This window comes from Nilaparvata lugens, chromosome 2, assembly GCF_014356525.2.
Source record: "Nilaparvata lugens isolate BPH chromosome 2, ASM1435652v1, whole genome shotgun sequence".
Taxonomy (NCBI): domain Eukaryota; kingdom Metazoa; phylum Arthropoda; class Insecta; order Hemiptera; family Delphacidae; genus Nilaparvata; species Nilaparvata lugens.
In genome coordinates, this window is record NC_052505.1 from 19,728,198 (window position 1) to 19,748,776 (window position 20,579).

Genomic DNA, 20,579 nt, shown 5'->3' on the forward strand with positions numbered 1-20,579 from the left:
TTAATCATAGTTCTACATTTTACAGATGCAATTAGATAGAGAAAGCATTTATTCAAATTAATATATAATTATTATTTAACGAAAATCCTAAATGAATGCTGTAAATCACCCCGAAGACCTCTGCTACTGCAGACATTGACAACAGAGTTAACAGCTAGATGAAAATTCCATGAGAACCACTATCCAAATATTATTTTCCAGCCCGGGAATCGAACCCGGTACCTCCCAATTGCTATGTTGGCCGCTATGGCTTCGTATAAAATGAGCGCTGCTAACCAGAGGTTGTCAGTTTGGTGTAAGGGTAAGCATTCCTGACTAGCAATTGGGAGGTACCGGGTTCGATTCCTGGGCTGGCAAATAATTCTTGAATAGTAGTTCTCATCGAATTTCCATCTAGCTGTTAACCCTGTTGTCAATGTCTGCAGTAGCAGAAGTCTTCGGGGTGATTTACAGCATTTATTTAGGATTTTCGTTAAATAATAATTATAAATTAATTAGCATTTGAATAAATGCATTCTCTATTTAATTGCATCTGTAAAATGTAGAACTATGATTAAATAACAAAACATTTAATCGCATAAAAATTTATTATTTAATCATTGAGAAATATACTTTCTTGATCGATAAAATATAATGGATTATTTTAAACAAGAATGAAACAATGATATTATATCTGATATACCGGTATCACCTATCCTCTATAGAAGGCAGTGGCAAGGCACAGAATCGGCAATGCTGTTCTCCTATCTTTCTACACTGTCCTAGCACGTGGACCTCACTTTAGAAACCAGGCAATAAAATAAAGGGTACTCGATAAGCTTTTCAATAATCAGTTGGCCTAAAAAGAAGAGTGAATTATTAAATGAAAAAGACTGAGAAATTGTCAAAAACCACTGATTTATTGATAATTAGAAAGACCGGTTTCGGTTATTACACCATTGTCAATCTCTGAAAAATCTCAGTTTATCAGAGATTGACAATGGTGTAATAACCGAAACCGGTCTTTCTAATTATCAATAAATCAGTGGTTTTTGACAATTTCTCAGTCTTTTTCATTTAATATGAATAATTACCACAATATCAACTTCTCAACTACACAAAAAAGAGTGAATTACATTACATATGATTATTATAATTAAATTTTAAAGTAACAATATCATCAATTTATCTCACCTCAGAAAACATTTTAACAACTCATGATCATGGCTCTTGGAAAGGAAAACACCCGAAGCCCTCATGCAATCATACAGCAATCCTATTGCTTATTCTTCTGAAAAAGTTTCCACTCTTGAAGCTCAACGCAGAAAACACAACCTAACCAGTAAGAGGAGCAAGCATACAATAGCATCTCAGCATTGAGCCAATTTAAAGAAAGTGGCAATTTCGGTAACACGTTGCCTGGATACCCTTTTCTATTTTCCGGACAAATAGTGTGTGCCGTTGGTGTGAGTGAGTGAGTGAATGGCTGCAAGAGTGGAAGCTGGTGGAGATAGCAAGAAGCTCGGAGGACAGATAGGCGATAAGAGAAGATGGTAGAGTGACAGAGAGGGTGTAAGAAAGGAGGGAAGGGGAATAAGGTTACCCGCAGGTGGAGAATATCTCACGCGATGCTCCGACTGCCCTAATCAATTAGCCGAGACGACATTCGCTGACAATACGGCGCCCTACACCATTGCACTCATCCCCTACATCCTAACTTATCAGTCTCAGCCTCCTCTTGCTCGACTACTGCTACATAAGTTTCTCTCTCACACACACACTCTCCTCTCGCCCAACTCCCTCACTCTCTCCATCATCACCACAGCTGACGCTGAAGCTGCCCCGAAAATCATTCTGCAACTTTCATAGTTAATTTTTCAATCCAATGCCCTTCATTTTATTGATGTCATGAATTGTATTTTTCCAATATTGAAACAGGTCGCATACAAATAAAACAAATAATCATAGCCAAATACATTACTCAAATTAAATAAAGTTTGTAATTTAAGAAGTGAACAGTGAATATTACAGTCGAAAATGGATAAATAGAAAATAGATAAATATAAATGGAAAGAATAGTTCTACAACGACATAGAATCATTCCTCATTCAGCTTCATCGTTTTTTATTAAGCTCTTACCCAGGTCACAAGTGTAGACACAAGCTACATGCTGTAGATTATACCATAGAGAAATAATAGCGTAAGTAGATATCCCATGGTATAAGGCGTTTATGTCGCAACTTTTACTCTTATCTCAAGCCGATTACTGTTGATTATTGTCGAATTTTACTGTTTTGTTGGGGTGAGAGTGTATGAACGGCACAATATAAGAGACTACCAGTGTCACACAGCTTTATGGGAAAGAATTACATGAACTATTGGCTTGAGATAACAGTAAAAGTTGCGACATAAACGCCCTATACCATGGGATATCTACTTATGCTATTGTTTCTCTATGATTATACTGATTAGCTTTCTGTAATAGATTCGTTATTGGATAAATAGAATAATGATGAATTTGGGAACTTCTTGAGTAGCCCATATCCTGTAGATTGAAGAATACTAAGGTTCAAATTTCCTTATAGTTCTCGCTTGAAAAAACGCATTTAACTCCTCTATTATCGTGGTGTCTTGAGAAGTAAAATATCATATTTCACAAGTGATTACACAGATGTGTGGAGAAGCCAGTCTATTGCTGTATTTCCATAAGGTATATAGTTTCAATCAGGTACGTGTAGATGAGAATACTGCGTAAGGTCCTGTTATTCATGATGTGAATGTTCTCATTTCTCAATCGAGATTTTTTCAGGATGATATTCATCCAAAGCTTTTCTATATTTTTGGAAGCTGCAATAATCGATCACCGTTTATTAATTTAACGTAAGCGAGTTCATGAAATTATATTTGCATTCAGCACCAGTTTCATTGTATCGTATCATGTTATAATATCGGGGCACCGAGCTTCGCTCGTTATTTATTTATTGATAAACAGAGCACAATTTTTCAAAATGATTGGGGAAGGACAAACAGGCACAGCCCAAAACTGTATCTTCCCCGAATTTTGATTTATACACTATAAATGGTCCAAAAAGTAGATTATGAGTTTCATACAATTGAATCCAGGTCCAATTTTCAGTCAAAATATTTAAAAACAGAAAAGTTCTAATTTAGATTGTTCACAAACCAAATTGAATAACAAAATAACACTCACTAATCACTTAAAACTGTAAAATAATGATTAACTTTGAATATTATGATATACTCTAATTTAGAGTGATAAACCATGTCATGTCAACAAATCAGATAATTCTGATAGAGTCTATTAAAATTTCTAGATAATATTTCTCGCGAGATACGGTAAGCTGTTTGAATGATCACACAGCTGATCTCCCACACAGGCACAGCATCTTCTGTTTTCGACAGACGACGAAATCTGTTCTTCCAAGGATGAATTATCCTTTTAATGTCCTTCAGCAAGTTTTTCTAGGGATGAGACGTAGTGCAATCGAATCTCTATATTATAAACCTACTATGTTCTGAATTTCGTGAGAATCGTTAGAGCCGTTTTCGAGATCCGGTGAAATACAAACATATAAACATAATATTTAGATGCTTATATTATAAACATCCAAACATCTAAACATATAAACAGAAATTGCTCGTTTAATAGTACAGGATTACGATTTTCAATGATACTTATTATTCTCAATGAGAAGTGTAGTCAATTAATGCTGCCATTGTTGACTGATTCAAATAATCGCCAACGTTGCAATATCCATTATGCACTGATATGCAAGTGAGAATATCATTTTCTTTTTTTGAAAATTTGCTACTATTTTGTGCTATAATTAATTAATCGTGCTCCATGACTAGAGATGTAACATTCAACAAGTCCTGAAGGGAACACAAATTTTGACAGAAACGATACAATGTAAGGCTTACTGGATGGCTCGATACGTGGTTGGGGGAAAGGGATCCAAACCTATCAATTTTAGATCATCTTGTCACGGTCACGCTATCCCTTCATTGCTGATGTTAGGTCTGCAGAGGGATACAGGGATAGAGAGAGAAGGGGAGTAAGCGAGAAACATAAGCGAACCGATAGTCCCTTTTCAGTATTCATCATCCCTACGTCTGTCTTAAAGAGAGGTCCACGTTATAATATTGTAGTGAGGTAAGATAGGAGAGCAGAGTTTCCGATTCTCTGTCTTTCCACTACCCTTTTCAGTATTTTTAACATCCCTAAGTCTATCCTGATGTAAGGTCCACGTTATAATTGTAGTGGAGGAAGATAGAAGAACAGCGTTGACGATTCTCTGCCCACTATAGAGAATGGCTAATACTGGTATATCTGACGTAATACTTTTCTTGTTAAAAGTGATCAATTATATTTTATTCGTAGAGAAAATATATTTTTCAATGATAAATAATAAGTTTTCATAATAATTGAGATTGAGTATTTTGTTAATAAATATTATTTCTATATTGTTACAAAACAACCTCGCAATGTTGTGGAGCTAGAAAAGGATAACGCTATCTGTTTTTTCAATTAATAGACAAGTATAGCGACACCAACGCTAATCAAATACTGCCATTGTAACGTGGACCTAGCGTCACTAGGTTACAGTATATTCTATTAACTCAATCCTTTATAACTAATTTAACCTTTCATGACGCAATCCTTCCCACTCCGATTCATTTTGTTACTGCTCCTTTCTCACTTCGTTCAATAATTATTTTCTTAGTCTATATTATGTAAATTCATCTATAATTTTGCTGTATTGTAAGCTATTGTATATAAGTGTATAAGCCAGTATATATTGTAATCTACATAAATAAAGTACTCAATCAATCAATCAATCAATCCTCCTTCACCTCAGAATCATCCTCTTTCTTCTTCTTCTCAAACTTCTTCTCCTTCTAATTCTCCTCTTTCTCCTCCTCCAACCCCTTCTCTTCCCAACCACCTTCTTATCCTTCTCTGTCTTCTTCTCCACCACCTCCTTTACGCTTCACGCTTCTCCACCTCCCCCTCTACGTTTTGGTAGAGAGTTAGTGGGGAGGATATTTTTAATATTCTTTCCGAAAAATGGACATTGATATGTCCAAAGCTCCGCCAATTTATGTAGATGCAATATAATTATCTATAGTTATTATATTACAAATTGCATTTTCATCTATATAATAAGAGAGAGTAGGGTTGTGTTTGTTCGTTTGTTCGTTTGTTCGCATCAAAACATGTCAACTTGTGGATTGCATACCGGAAAAACGGGAATGATTTAGATCTCCAGATTTTGCACATAGATTCTAAAAATATCAATCTCGTGCACCTGGAAGTCCAAATTTTAATTTTCCTTCTACATGTTTCAAAATTAATGTTTAAATTTCATTAATGCTACATTCGATTTCATTAAAAGATCACCAAATCATATGGTCGAAATTAAAAAAGGAACATCTGTTTCTATATTGCTTCCTACCTGAAAAACATAGTTTTGAGACTTAGTTTTCCTGATGCAATGTTTAGGCGTACACGTGGCATGGATTATTAATTTTCCAGCTAGAACAATTTTTGAGACAAATGCTAATAAACGTCTACAGTTTCATCAATGCTGTATCGGCAATATGAAAACGCATGCAGTTAATATGTCTTTCAATGAAGGTGTTGTTATTCACATAAAGAAATTATATTCTTCCATTTTTATATTATTAAAATTTCAAAATTACTCGAGCCCTGATAGAATGACTGACTATAGGCCTTAGGCCCTATAGACCATAGGCCTTTTTTGGATTCTTCTAGATTTCATTACATCAAGTTTTGAGAAAGACCCTTGCGAAGCACGGGTTACCTGCTAGTATCATATAAAGTTCAATAATTATTTTCTTAGTCTATATTATGTAAATTCATCTAAAATTTTGCTGTATTGTAAGCTATTGTATATAAGTGTATAAGCCAGTATATATTGTAATCTACATAAAGTACTCAATCAATCAATCACTCCTCCTCCTTCTCTTCCAACCCCTTCTCTCCTCAACCACCTCCTAATCCTTCTCTCTCTTCTTCTCCTCCTCCTCCTCCTCCTCTTCTCCCTCCTCCTCCTCATCATCCTCACCATCTTTTCTCTCCTTTTCTATCACCATCTTCACCTCATTGCCCGTTCCGAGCACAAAGTCCATTCTAAGTAGCAAACTATTCAAGACGGATGAGACTCGGTTGCTGTCAACAGCTGGGTTGGGAGAGGGAGCAGCATCTTAGAAGCCTGGGGGTGTTAGAGAGCATGGAGCAGATCGACTTTGGAACACAACTCCAACAACACTTGTTTCTCGGAGCGCCAAAGGCTCACATCTATTCAAGTTCACCATATACAATTCCCATACAATCCTGAAACATGTAATTTTTCCTAAAACAGCTTTGAAATTATACAGTACTAGCCGTCAGGCTCGCTTCGCTCGTCATATTCGTCTAGCCAGGTGGCTCCGCCCCCTGGACCCCCGACTGGATCGTCAAAAAATGGGATCAGCGGGCTCGCTTCGCTCGCCTGCATGTAGACCTCATCGGAACCTCTGTACCGAATTCTGGACCCCCGACTGGATTGTCCAAAAATGAGATCAGCGGGCTCGCTTCGCTCGCCTGCATGTGGACCTCAGCGGAACCTCAGTACCAAATTTGAACGAATTATGTCAATTTGATCTCGAAAAACACCTGTTACTACACCTGTCACCTGTTATCGGCGTATCTTTGGCGAACAATATTCTTCCACCTCAGCTAAACCTGTGTACTAATTTTTTTCAAATATATTTCCATCAATTATTGAAAAAGGTGAGGAAACGCAGAAAAGCTGAGAAAACGCTAATTTTGGGCGTATCTTTGGCGTTATTTCAAATCCCTTCTAACACAACATTATTGCACCCCAGCTGAGCTTCTGTAGTGAATTTGAACATTTTCTGTTCATTTGTTCAAAGCTGAGAAAACGCCCAAAAACGCAGATTTTGGGTGTATCTTTGGAAATTTTTCCAAATCCGTTCTTATTGCGCCTCCAAAGGGCCAACTGAACACACCTACCAAATTTGAAAATTTCAAATAACATCTAATGTTCTGTCATATTTTTATCATTATGTTAGGACGATCCAGTCGGGGGTCCAGACTAAACGTCTAGCTGAACGGATATGGCGAGCGAAGCGAGCCTGACGCTAGTAATATAATATTCCCAGGAATAGCTCTGATTGAAGTAGCAGTACCCAATCAATTTTTCCGCGATAAATCAGGACCACCCAAATAGGTATTTAGGAGGTACTGGATAAATTGGTATTTAGGAGGTTGGATAAATCCATTTCAATCTTCATCTTGGTGCCAACCAAACAAAGTCAACTAAACTTAATGCCAACCTGACAAAATTTTTAATTTAGTTACCAGAACAACTGTTTCGAAGAGGTACTCTCTCTAGATTATAGTTCTATATTAACATAATTATGGTATGGACATTTCAATTATAATTTTAAGATATTGGAATAAGAAGAATATACATGCTAAAAGACGAACTTTAAACCCTTAAAAACCACCCTTAGAGTTAAAATATCGCTAAAAGATTCCTTAGTGCACCTCTAAAGGGCCAACTGAACATACCTACCAAATTTGAACGTTTTTGGTCCGGTAGATTTTTAGTTCTGCGAGTGAGTGAGTGAGTGCCATTTCGCTTTTATATATATAGATAATTTTCCCTCAGTAGGAGAAAGGGGGTTTTTGTTCTATATAGGATTATTTTTTTATCCAACAAAAACACTATTGAAATATTCAAGCTTTCAAACCCCTCTCTAAAGCTGCGTACATACTTACGAGCTGCGCGCCAAACGCGCGTTTTTCGAACAAGGATTCACTATGTACGGTGATCGAGATCAGAGCGCGAACTTACCACGTACTCAATTGTTGTCGGCGGAGCTTGGCCAGTTCGTTGCGCGTGAACCGGAATCGCGCGACCTGCGATCATCTTGCGTACTGCTCGCTTTCGGTTTGTGTTTGGCGCAACGCAAAGATCCACCTACTTATATATTTATTTACCTATTTTCTATATATGCAATCTAGGTGAAGATCAAAAACTTTTGCGAAAAATTCCCCAAAAATCACCATTTATTACACAATTTTGCTTTGTCATTGTCAATTATCATAAGTAGTGTCTGAATCTACACATCACTATAACACTATCTGTCACTATCTTTTGAGATAACCATGACTGTAATCAACAATTAACCAATCACAAGCAACAATTTGAGTTAAAATGGATAAGCTCGTTTCAAATTTAATTCATTTGACATAAAATCACAAATCAAGAAAAAATGCAACGTAGCTATGAATGATGCATGCATAGTAGATGCATGCATATAGTTGTGCTTAGTCAAATATTCAAACACCGACTGAAAATGTAAAAAAATTCTAGAGTTTTGAGGATGTACTTATTAGTTTTGAATTCTTTCTTCATGAGAATCCATATAAGAATATTGTATAGGTTATACAAATATAGAAAAACTATTGTTTCATGTAGATAAACCATTTTATTTCGTTTTTGAATGTGGCTGGAGGTCATAGAAGAGAATAACAATAGTTGACGTAGGAGTAAAGACGATATGACACTCCGAAATAAATTCAGGAGTTCACCCCTGAGCGGTGACAGAGAGAAGTCCAAGCCAAAAACTGAGAGATCAAAAGAAAAAGGAACACAAAGGAAAGAAAATGTAAAGAAAACATTGGCGGGTTGACCTAATGTATGAGACCAGCAGTTCAAAGAACAGCTTGTCTCGACTCCTCATCAGCTCCTGCTTACTTTCAGCTCTAACAAGAGCTATCAGCCAAATTGAAAATAAACCTCCATCTTACAATAAACTGACAAATAGTAAACTTTCAACAACTCAAAATATGTTGAGTTGATCTTAACGTGAAACAGGAATATTGTTTTCTTATTTGAAACAGGAATTGAAATGATTTGATATTCTTCCAGCAATATAAACTAACTTATACGAATATATCCTGCAAGGACTGAATGCTTTTTTGAATCACTTTTAATTGAACTCGAAATGATCAATTCAATCTATTCAAGCTTGGTAAAATTGTGTGGCTATTATCATAGAGAAACAATAGCATCAGAAGATATCCCATTGTATAGGTATTATATGTTCCGAATTTCAAGCTAATTTTTTGTTAACTCAATGACTCATCGGCATCATTCACTACCTCCGTAAACAGAGCCATAGTGCATGACAGGTGGTTGATGGTGACGTCAGCACAGGTAGGGCTCCAACACCAATCAAAACACTAGCTGATATAGATCAGCTGAAATCAACGAATTTTTATTGGTGTAGGAGCCCTACCTGTGCTGACGTCACACAAATGCACTACGGCTTTGTTTACGGAGGTAATGTATGAGGCTGGTTCATGAAAACAATGTCCCTTAAAAGTTTCTGAGAATTTTCTAGATGTTGGTGAACTGATCCAAATGATAGAAGAAGTTCCTATAAACATTGATCCAGAATTTTCCTGTTTAATATGGGAAAATACCAATATTAAAGTACATAGATACCCTGCTTTAACCTTGATTAACAATCTTGATCCCGCCACCGTTCATTGACTTTGCGTTGATCTTAGTTGAAATGAAACCCAGCACTACTGTTTTGTATTAACCTTGAACTGAAATTAAACTGTTTTGTATTTAACTGTTTTTTCAAATAAACTGTTTTGTATTAACCGCAGTATACCTTGAACTGGAATTAAACTGTTTTGTATTTAACTGTTTTTTCAAATAAACTGTTTTGTATTAACCGCAGTATACCTTTAACTAGAATTCCATTGAAATAGATACATTTTATGATAGATATTGATGTTTTAGGAGACTTTCCATGATAATATCTTTGGAATCATCGGGCATCGGAGTACATACATAATAATAATAATAATAATAATAATAATAATAATAATAATAATAATAATAATAATAATAATAATAATAATAAATCATTTTATTTGTACACGGTATAACCATACAAATGAGTTGAGTATAACAAATTCTAACAATGACTAAATTAAACCACATGAAAAAATGTTTGGCAGCAGATCAAACTAATAACAAGATCCAATTATAAATCTGCATACAACCACGCACAATGGAAGTACCTACATTACAATCAATAAACAATATATTGCTAACATTCAACAAGCTCACGTTAAAAGGTACAAGGTGATTCCTAATCAATAATATAGATAGATTCAACATATTCAAACAACTCAGTAACTTAAATAGGTACCTTATTCATCAAGATCAGCAAATCCAATAAATGTAATACATTCAACAAATCCACTAAACTCAAAAAACTTAACAATTTTAGTTAACTTATCTAATTCAATTAGTTTACAGACTTCACTTTCAATAAAAAGAACCTACTCAATTAACAAAAACCATTTCAAAATATTTCCATCGAAAAGAATCGTTATTGGTTATGTAGCCCTACATACATAAGTACATGAGTACATACATAAATTTTATTGTAATGTGACGAAATAAAAACGGATAAAAAAGAAACACCCAATGAGACCAAGTTCATTGAAGTTCATACAGCCATTGTCTCAAGAAATTTTTCATTTTTCACGTTACCCTCTCATTGATATAGATCACATATCAGCTATCACGATATATTATGTTTCTTGATAGGAGAACATTGAACATTCCTCTCTTGATTTATTTTAAATTCATAGTAAACATATTGAACTGTATTTTGTACTAGCAGGAAACCTGTGCTCCGCAAGGGTGTATTTAAAAACTTGACCGAGTGGAATCTTGAAGATTTGAAAATAGGCCTATAACCATCCACGATTAATTAAGAATCTATATGAAAAATTTCAAGTTAATCAATCCATTAGTTCAGACGTGATGATGCGTCAAACATAATTTTCCTATCCCGTACATGTATAAGCCAGTTCTTTCCTTTATTATAGTATAGATTACATTATAGAATAGGCACCTGCTGAAAAACCTACTCGTAACTATAGCGGGACCATATTGTTATATGTTTTCAATGAAAAAACGATTGATTGAGTAATTGAAGGTTATATTGCAGATACAACTCATTTTTAGTAGAAATATATAGACTACATTATATAGCTTATATTGATCAAATTTCTAAATTGGCCTCTTCAATTTGAAAGAAACTTCTTTTTGCTTCTATTCAGAATGTAAAATCTGTCTCTGATTCGAAATCCATTATAGTTCACTTTTTGCTTTTCTGATTTATCTGACTGCTAGTCGTTTTTTCTAAAAGCAAAAAGTAATTTAATATTAAGCAGTTCCTGATGGAAAACAACATTGAAGCATTATATTTCTTTTGCGAGTCACATTTTGTAAACCTTCTCCGTTTGATCTGGTAGAATTAATGAGGACGAAAAAAAATCGTCCAAAAATGTAGGTTTTTGTAACTGGCTTAAGAGGTTCACTAAATGTGACTCGCAAAAAACTATAATGCATTTTGAATCTGAGAGAGATTTTACATTCTGAATAGAACCAAAGAGAAGTTTCCTTCAAATTGGAGAGGCCAATTTAGAAGTGTAATCAATATAAGCTATATAATGTAGTCTACATATTTCTACTAAAAATGAGTTTTATCTTTAATAAAGCCTTCAATTAACCAATCAATCGTTGTTTCATTAAAAAACACATAACAATATGGTACCGCTAAACTTACTAAGGTTTTTTCAGCAGGTTCCTATTCTAGGCAGGTGCCTAGTGTTTGTAACTGGCTTTACTCCGACCCGCTCTTGTATCAATGATCATCAATGGAATGCCATTCTTGACCTACCACCATCTCTACAGTTATAATGCCAAATTTGAAAAGTGCAAAGGTGATTCGGCAAGCTGACATATTATTGAATCGAGTGGGGGAAGGGACTTTTGCACATAACACGAGGAAGGATTTAACGCAAGAGTGGGTCCGACACCACAGTACCACAGAGGGTCTAAGTCCGCTGGCGTCGTCCGACGTTGATGTAATCCCATGTAGAACAGAACCGTCCGACCGGACAGTGTGAAGCGGGCGCTTCACACTAAGGGATCAGTGCGTCACTTGTCTCTCAACCACCCCCTCATTTATTTCGATCTCTCAATGTCGACTTGCATTCATGCCTATCAGTCAAACAGTAAACTATTGTCACGTGTAGGAATGAAACACTACCAAAGTGATGAGACAAAATAATACGTCATTGAAATTTATTAAAATTTACAATTGTCTTATGTATCTTGTATTTTAGAGAAATCTATTCTATTCTATTGAAAAGTTTTCGAGGACATGATTAGTGATTCGCATGAGTTTTATGGATACGTGATACGCATGAATAGGCTTTCAAAGAGTCTCACAGATCTCATAAAACTGAAAAAATGAGTACATAATACCATAGAGGGAAGATAGCATAAGAAGATATATCATGGTATAGAGTATTCATGTTGCAAATTTCACTGTTGAGTGTTAACTCAAGCCGATGGCGATAGTCCCAGTAGTGGTTTTTCGTGAAGCTATGTGACGCTGGTAGTCTCTCATACTGAGCCGTTCTTACACTCTCACCCGGCCAAAACAGTAATAATATACAGCAGCCGACAGTAATCGGCTTGAGTTAAAATTGTCTTGGAATTTGGATCAAACGACCTATACCATAGGATATCTTCTTATGGTATCTTCTCTCTATGATAATACCAAGAGAAAAGATAGCATGAGAAAGATATCCCATGGTAAAGGTCGTTCATGTTCTAAATTTCAAGCCAATTTTTTGTTAACTGAAGCCAATTCCTGTCAACTACTGTATATTATTACTGCTCTGGCCGGGTGAGAATGTAAGAACGGCACAGTATGAGAAGCTACCAGCGTCACATAGCTTCACGAAAAAGAACTACTAGGACTATCGGCTTGAGTTGACAGTGAAATTTGGAACATAAACGCCCTATACCGTGGGATGTCTTCTTGTGCTAACGTTCCTCTATGATAATACATACACTGTTTAAGAGTCTGTTGATTATTTATGAATTTATTTAATATGCAAACTGTTGAAGATAACTACTAATTAAAAATAATTATTATTTGTCAAACTATTGGCAAATAATAAGAAAAAACTCTGACAAGTTCTTACAGTGAAAATATCAATTTCCAATACTACCCGATAGATAGATAGATAGATAGATAGATAGATAGATAGATAGCCTGATAGATAGATAGATAGATAGATAGATAGATAGATAGATAGATAGATAGATAGATAGATAGATAGATAGATAGATAGATAGATAGATAATAGAGTACAAGTCAAATTATTATGCCTATATACAGTAGTTTCAATGTTTCAATGTTTCAATGTAGTTTCAATGTTTCAATGTAGTTTCAATGGTTTTTTAGACTGAGAAGGGCTGGAATCCGATAGGCAATATTACTCTAGGCTGTGAAAGTCAAGAACTCTTCAACTTTTATTCTGCCATTGGTTCGAATCGATCACCCGGGTAGGGCATGCTTCATCTCTTCACCTCATTCCATTACCCAAGCACAAGCAACAAGCTTATTTTCCATTTATTTATCCATTCATTTTCCAATTACTTTATCATTATTCTAATGTAAGTACTTGTATTTCTCATTCAATTCAAGGCGGTAAAATTCGTAGCTGGATGATATTGATTATTCAACAGTAGGAGATAAAGATAAAGAACAGTGAATGTTTGTAGAAATGAAGTTTGAATAACTAGTGAGTAAATTCAACACCTGAATGCTTTTGCAAAGAATTTGTAAACCCTTTAGATCTGTTTCTGCTCTACTTAACGCTAACACAGCACTCTTCAGATGGAGACCAATTTTTTTCTGCTACACGAAAAAACCAAGATGTCGAATACGCCTGCTATACAGCAAGCTGATAGGTTTAGAGTTGTGAAGAGCTTTATACGAGGTATTACGCGTAGGGTTTTCAAGTGAATTGAAAAGGCGAAAAGGGCACGGTTTCCGGTCGATCGGCTCAAGGGCACGGTTGATTCTCTCTCTCCTTCCAAGATCAAAGGGCAAATGAAATCTCTTCGATAAATCGGCTTATCATGCTCTCCTCTCCCACCTCAACTGTGTCTCACTCACTTGCCACAAGAAAGCTTTCACGATCTGAATCAATTAGAAGATTTGTTCAGAATAATTTTAATACTAGGGTGGCCGTAGTAATTCAACACGAGAAACTTGATCATAATTTATTTCCCCAATTATATTGGCCTATTGTTTTTGTTCAATTTGGCATTAATTTCTGCCATTTGATGGATATATTAAATTTCAATAGATCAAATTTATTCCGTTTGGAAAACCAATAAACCAATACTGTACTTGACAAGAAGATTGCTACAATGTATTTAAAAAAAATGTAATCTCAATAGATTTTGATAGTCTGTTAACGAAGTTCATCGGTTAATTGCTTGATCATGTGTGAAATAAGTAACCCCATACTATAGTGAGCTCAACTTTATAATTGCAGTGGAGAAAGGAGGACAACGTTGTCTATTCTCTGCCTGCGACTGCCTTCTATACAATGTAGCTGATACTGCTATATCTGATTTAGTATTAACTGTTCATTCCAGTTTAAAATAATCAATTTTCTATTCATCAAGGAAATATATTTCTCAATGGTTCAATTATCATAAATATATTTCCATGATTAAGATTGAATAGCTCGTTAATCAATCATATTTTGGTATGGTGAATGTGATATTTTCGAGCTCAAAATTTAAGTGTTTTTATTCTTTATTTTGTGAATTTATAGTTTGTTTCATGTTTTTAAGAAACTTCTATTATTAATCCATCCAAATTTAAAATTGTTTGTTTTATTCTAATTTATATTTTAGATTGTGATTTGGTGTAGAAATTTGAATGGACATAACCTATAATATTTGGACAATTTAAAACTAAATTAGGAAATTGAAGAAGTTTTAGGCAATAGCCTGTTTTTTCTTTTCCGATTCTTGTATTTTTTTTTTGCTAACCTTATAAATAAATAAATAAATAAATAAATGAATATTTCTACATTGTTAAAAAACAATCTAAAACGTTGCGGTGCTAGAAAAGGATAGCGCTATCTGCTTTGTCGAATGATAGACAAGGATAGCAATAGCAACAACAATGTTAATCAAATATCGTCATTACAACGTAGACCTCACTTCCCAGTTAATTTGAAGAGAATGGTGCCTGTTGATGAATGCATTCCGACGTGAAAGGATAATGATTCTGGAGACCTGAGTATGTGTGTGGGTATGTGTGGCGTCCATCATCAAAGTCATTGAGGAGGAGGACAGTGTGAGGATGAGAGGAAGTGATGATGAGAGGGAGAGGAAAGAAAGGAAGAGAGGAAGAGGATGTTGGTGGACATGGAGTTTCAAACAGACGGGATTGTGGCGTCGCTTAGATTTGACAGTCCAGTGCAACACGATGGCAAAGTGAGGAAGAGAGAGTGAGAGAGGGCCGAGAAAGAATGGTGTAAAGGCAGAAAGGATCATCACAGATCACAGGGTGTCGTTGCATGTGTGAACACGGCCGAATAAATAAACACGTGTAGCGTCGACTAACAGTTTGAAAGGGCGAGGTTGCGGGAAAACGCGGAGAAGGGGAACAAACAAAAACATTCCCATCACAAAAGCAAAATTAATCACAAAATCTGCATTCAGGCACCGATGTCAGTGGACCGTTGTTGTCGAGTTTCTCGAAACCCCATTAATTGCTTTCTAAAAGCACCGATAGGTGTCGCTATTTTCTCCCCCCTTCCATCCCATCCTTGTTGCACCTCCATTTAATATCCTATTGAAATTTTATACATTTTATTTTGCATCACCTTCGGAATTTTGTTGTTTTTACAAAGCTCCCACAATAAAAATGACCTGTCGCGTAAGCCTCACCTGCCACTGTTTTTATTCTCTTTTTCTCTAGAGTATTTGATAGGGTGTTGGATATTTTCAATGCAATCGATTGACAGGAGCTTGAATGTATTGTTTCTGGTAATTTTTACATGCCTTTGAGCTGGCTACACTTGAATAAATATCCAGCTCCAGTCCCCAGTAAAAATGTATAACGTTATTGATCGATGTAGTCTTCGTATAGATATTTAAAAAAATACTGGCTCGTACCCTCATACTCCATAAGCTGTCAAACAAAAACCACTGATGAAATACGAGCCTCGATTCTAATATTCCATAATCATGCTGTTTTTAATCGACAATGTAGAAAAAAACACAGAATTATAATGATGTGGTTCGGGGAGGGTCAAACCTCACCAGTCAAATTGGAAATTGGAAACCTAGAAAAAAGGACAGGACAGGACAGGACAGGACAGGACAGGACAGGACAGGACAGGACAGGACAGGACAGGACAGGACAGGACAGGACAGGACAGGACAGGACAGGACAGGACAGGACAGGACAGGACAGGACAGGACAGGACAGGACAGGATAGGACAGGAGAGGACAGGACAGGACAGGAGAGGACAGAACAAGACAGCACAGGACAGTACAGCACAGAACAGAAAAGGACAGGACAGGGCAGAACAGGACAGGACAGGACACGACAAGACAGGACACGACAGGACAGGACAGGACAGGATAAAACAGGACAGGACAGGACAGGACAGGACAGGACAAGCCAGGACAGGACAGGACAAAACAGGACAGGACATGACAGGACAGGACAGAACCGGACAGGAAAGGACAGCACAGGACAGGACAGCACAGAACAGAACAGGACAGGACAGGACTGGAAAGGACAATTTCTTAATTGGCCATATCTCCTTAACTGTAAGGAATTTTTCAAATCCGATTCCAGATTTGTGTTTCTCGCATCAAAGACCATAAGATCACGAAGTTTGAGCAATTTCAGATATGACTGAAACTTAAACCATAGATGAAGATTGACCTGATGAATTTCGGAGCCAAATTTGGCACTATACAGAATGAGTTATGAAGCTGCAAACATAGAATTTTCAAATTTTCAAATGGTCACATCCCCTGAACGGTAAGGAATTTTGCAAATCTGATTCTAGATTCGTGTTTCTCGCATCAAAGACCATAAGATGACGGAGTTTGAGCGATTTCTATCATTTAAAAAAAAATTATAAAAACCATGGACTAACCATCGTGAAACACACTGTAACAAAAAGTATCACAGATTTGGTTGAAATTTGTACCATGGATGAAGCTTTACCTGGGACAGGACAGGACAGAACAGGACAGGACAGGACAGGATAGGACAAGACAGGACAGGATAGGACAAGACAGGACAGGACAGGACTGGACAGGATAGGATAGGATAGGATAGGATAGGACAGGACAGGACATGACAGGACAGGGCAGAACAGTACAAGACAGTACAGGACAGCACAGGACAGGACAGCACAGAACAGAAAAGGACAGGACAGGACAGGACAGACAGGACAGGACAGGACTGGAAAGGACAATTTCTTAATTGGCCATATCTCCTTAACTGTAAGGAATTTTTCAAATCCGATTCCAGATTTGTGTTTCTCGCATCAAAGACCATAAGATCACGAAGTTTGAGCAATTTCAGATATGACTGAAACTTAAACCATAGATGAAGATTGACCTGATGAATTTCGGAGCCAAATTTGGCACTATACAGAATGAGTTATGAAGCTGCAAACATAGAATTTTCAAATTTTCAAATGGTCACATCCCCTGAACGGTAAGGAATTTTGCAAATCTGATTCTAGATTCGTGTTTCTCGCATCAAAGACCATAAGATGACGGAGTTTGAGCGATTTCTATCATTTAAAAAAAAATTATAAAAACCATGGACTAACCATCGTGAAACACACTGTAACAAAAAGTATCACAGATTTGGTTGAAATTTGTACCATGGATGAAGCTTTACCTGGGACAGGACAGGACAGAACAGGACAGGACAGGACAGGATAGAACAAGACAGGACAGGATAGGACAAGACAGGACAGGACAGGACTGGACAGGATAGGATAGGATAGGATAGGATAGGACAGGACAGGACATGACAGGACAGGGCAGAACAGTACAAGACAGTACAGGACAGCACAGGACAGGACAGCACAGAACAGAAAAGGACAGGCCAGGACAGAACAGGACAGGACAGGACAGGACAGGACAGGACAAGACTTGACAGGACAGGACAGGACTGGACAGGACAGGACAGAAAAGGATAGGACAGGACAGGACAATAAAGGCTCTCAGGTCAATGGTTTTTATCAATTTTTTTTGAAAAATATAAATCGCCTTAACTTCGTGATTCTATGGCCTTTGATGCGAGAAACATGAATCTGGAATCAGATTTGCAGAATTCCTTACCGTTCAGGAGATAAGACCATTTAAAAATTTTATGTTTGCAGCTTTATAACTTAACATGTACAGTACCAAATTTGGCTCCGACATTTCTCAGGTAAAGCTTTATATATGGTGCAAATTTCAGCCAAATCTGAGATACTTTGTTTCAGTGTGTTTCACGATGATACTTTTTGTATGAAGCAAGTCCCGTGTTATCGGATGGGCACGTTAAACTGTCGGTGCCGGCTGAAGTATGACAGTCGTAAGGCACATTGACAGCTTTAATAATATATCCACACGAGGTGGAACTTTCTCCAGGAACTCTCCACCAATAAAAGCCATACGAATTTTATTATTATGAAGCAAGATCATTTATTATAAGAGCATTTTATTAATACGGGATGCAATTTGAAAAATCTGGTGTGGCGCACTCACACAACTTTCCTTGCCGTTATGAAAATTGATCACTGACGCTAGTGTTCCCGCGCATCTCAAGTCTACTATTCAAATATTTGAGCCAGCTGGTAACAGGGCAATAACGCTGGAGACACATATCTCTTCATAGTGAATGATTTAATAGAATCAACAATAATTTGCAATTGAATAATCACATTTTCTCGAATTTAAAGCTTATTTTCAATTTTAGGTGAAAATGTTACTGAACATTAATTGTAGAGATTTTCATGCTCAATCTACTCCACTTGATTTTTTTTTTGTTTCAATTGTATCTGAAGCCTGATAATTGGGAATCTATCTGCATTGATGGGGCGGAGCTCCTGAAAATTTTACAGATATGGGACCTGTGGCAGTTGATAGAGCTTATCGATGACTATTTTAGGTATGAATTTGATCAAAATCGTTGGAGCCGTTTCCGAGAAAATCACGAAAAACCCTGTTTTTGGCAACATTTTCGCCATTTTAGCCGCCATCTTGAATTGCATTTGATCGAAATTGTTCGTGTCGGATCCTTATAGTGAAAGGACCTTAAGTTCCAAATTTCAAGTCATTCCGTTAATTGGGAGATGAGATATCGTGTACACAGACGCACATACACTCATATACACACACACACACACACACACACACACACACACACACACCACACACACACACACACATACAGACCAATACCCAAAAACCAGTTTTTTGGACTCAGGGGACCTTGAAACTTATAGAAATTTAGAAATTGGGGTACCTTAATTTTTTTCGGAAACCTATGGTAATAGGGCAAGGAAAGTAAAAGCAGATGAGACAATTTCGTTCGATTATAACCAAGTGACTTAATAGTGATTGGGCAGATTTAGCAAGGGATACATACTTGCATGAAGCCGATCATGCATTGCATTATTGACAATGCACTGTCGAAATCAGTAATAACACGGAGCACGCTGATGAGACGAGCAGTTGCGTGTAGCGGGCCAGGTCTCATTGTTCGGGCAACAGAACTGTCGGTTACAGAAGCTAGAGGCGTTTGTTCAGCAAGTTCTATTTCAACGACGGCGTCGTTTTGTTTGGCCACGTAAATTGCAGATTGGAATCCCATTTAAATGTTAAAACTGACCACTTGTTCGCAGGTCTGCAATTGCTAGTGTGATCCCTGAGGCCGCCGCCATCCCTATATCCTGCCACTACCCTTGCCCTTTCACATACGGCTCCGCCATTGGTCAACTGAACTCCAACCGAGCTTCATAAATAATTGGCCTACCACTGCAACTATAGTCTATACATTTCTATGAAAAATATATGTCAAATTTATACTTATATTACCTCTTGCTAATGCTACCTAATCACAATTAAGTCACTTGGTTATAATCAAGAAAAATTGTCTTATCTGTCCTTCAATTTGCATAATTATGATATTGTATAAATATGAATAATTCCTATTTGCTATAAATGAAATAATGGTATCCAAGAAAACACTGGCTCGTACTTCGTACTTTATAAGCTGTTAAACAAACCTCCTATAAATAATTACATAGAGTAAAGATATTTATTTCTATGATTGTTTGAATAGATATATTGTTGTCTATGAAAATACGAACCTCCATGATAAAAATGTAGTTTTTAACCAACAATGTAGAAGAAACACGAAATTATAATGATGTGGTTTTGGGAGAGTCCAAATTCACCAATCAAATTGGAAACATAAAAAAATAATCTTTAGACGAGTCCAGACTCATCACAAGATTATGGAATTATGTTCATACTCGTACTAAAATATTACAAATGACAGTTGCAATTAGTAATAAAATTATTAGACTCACGGC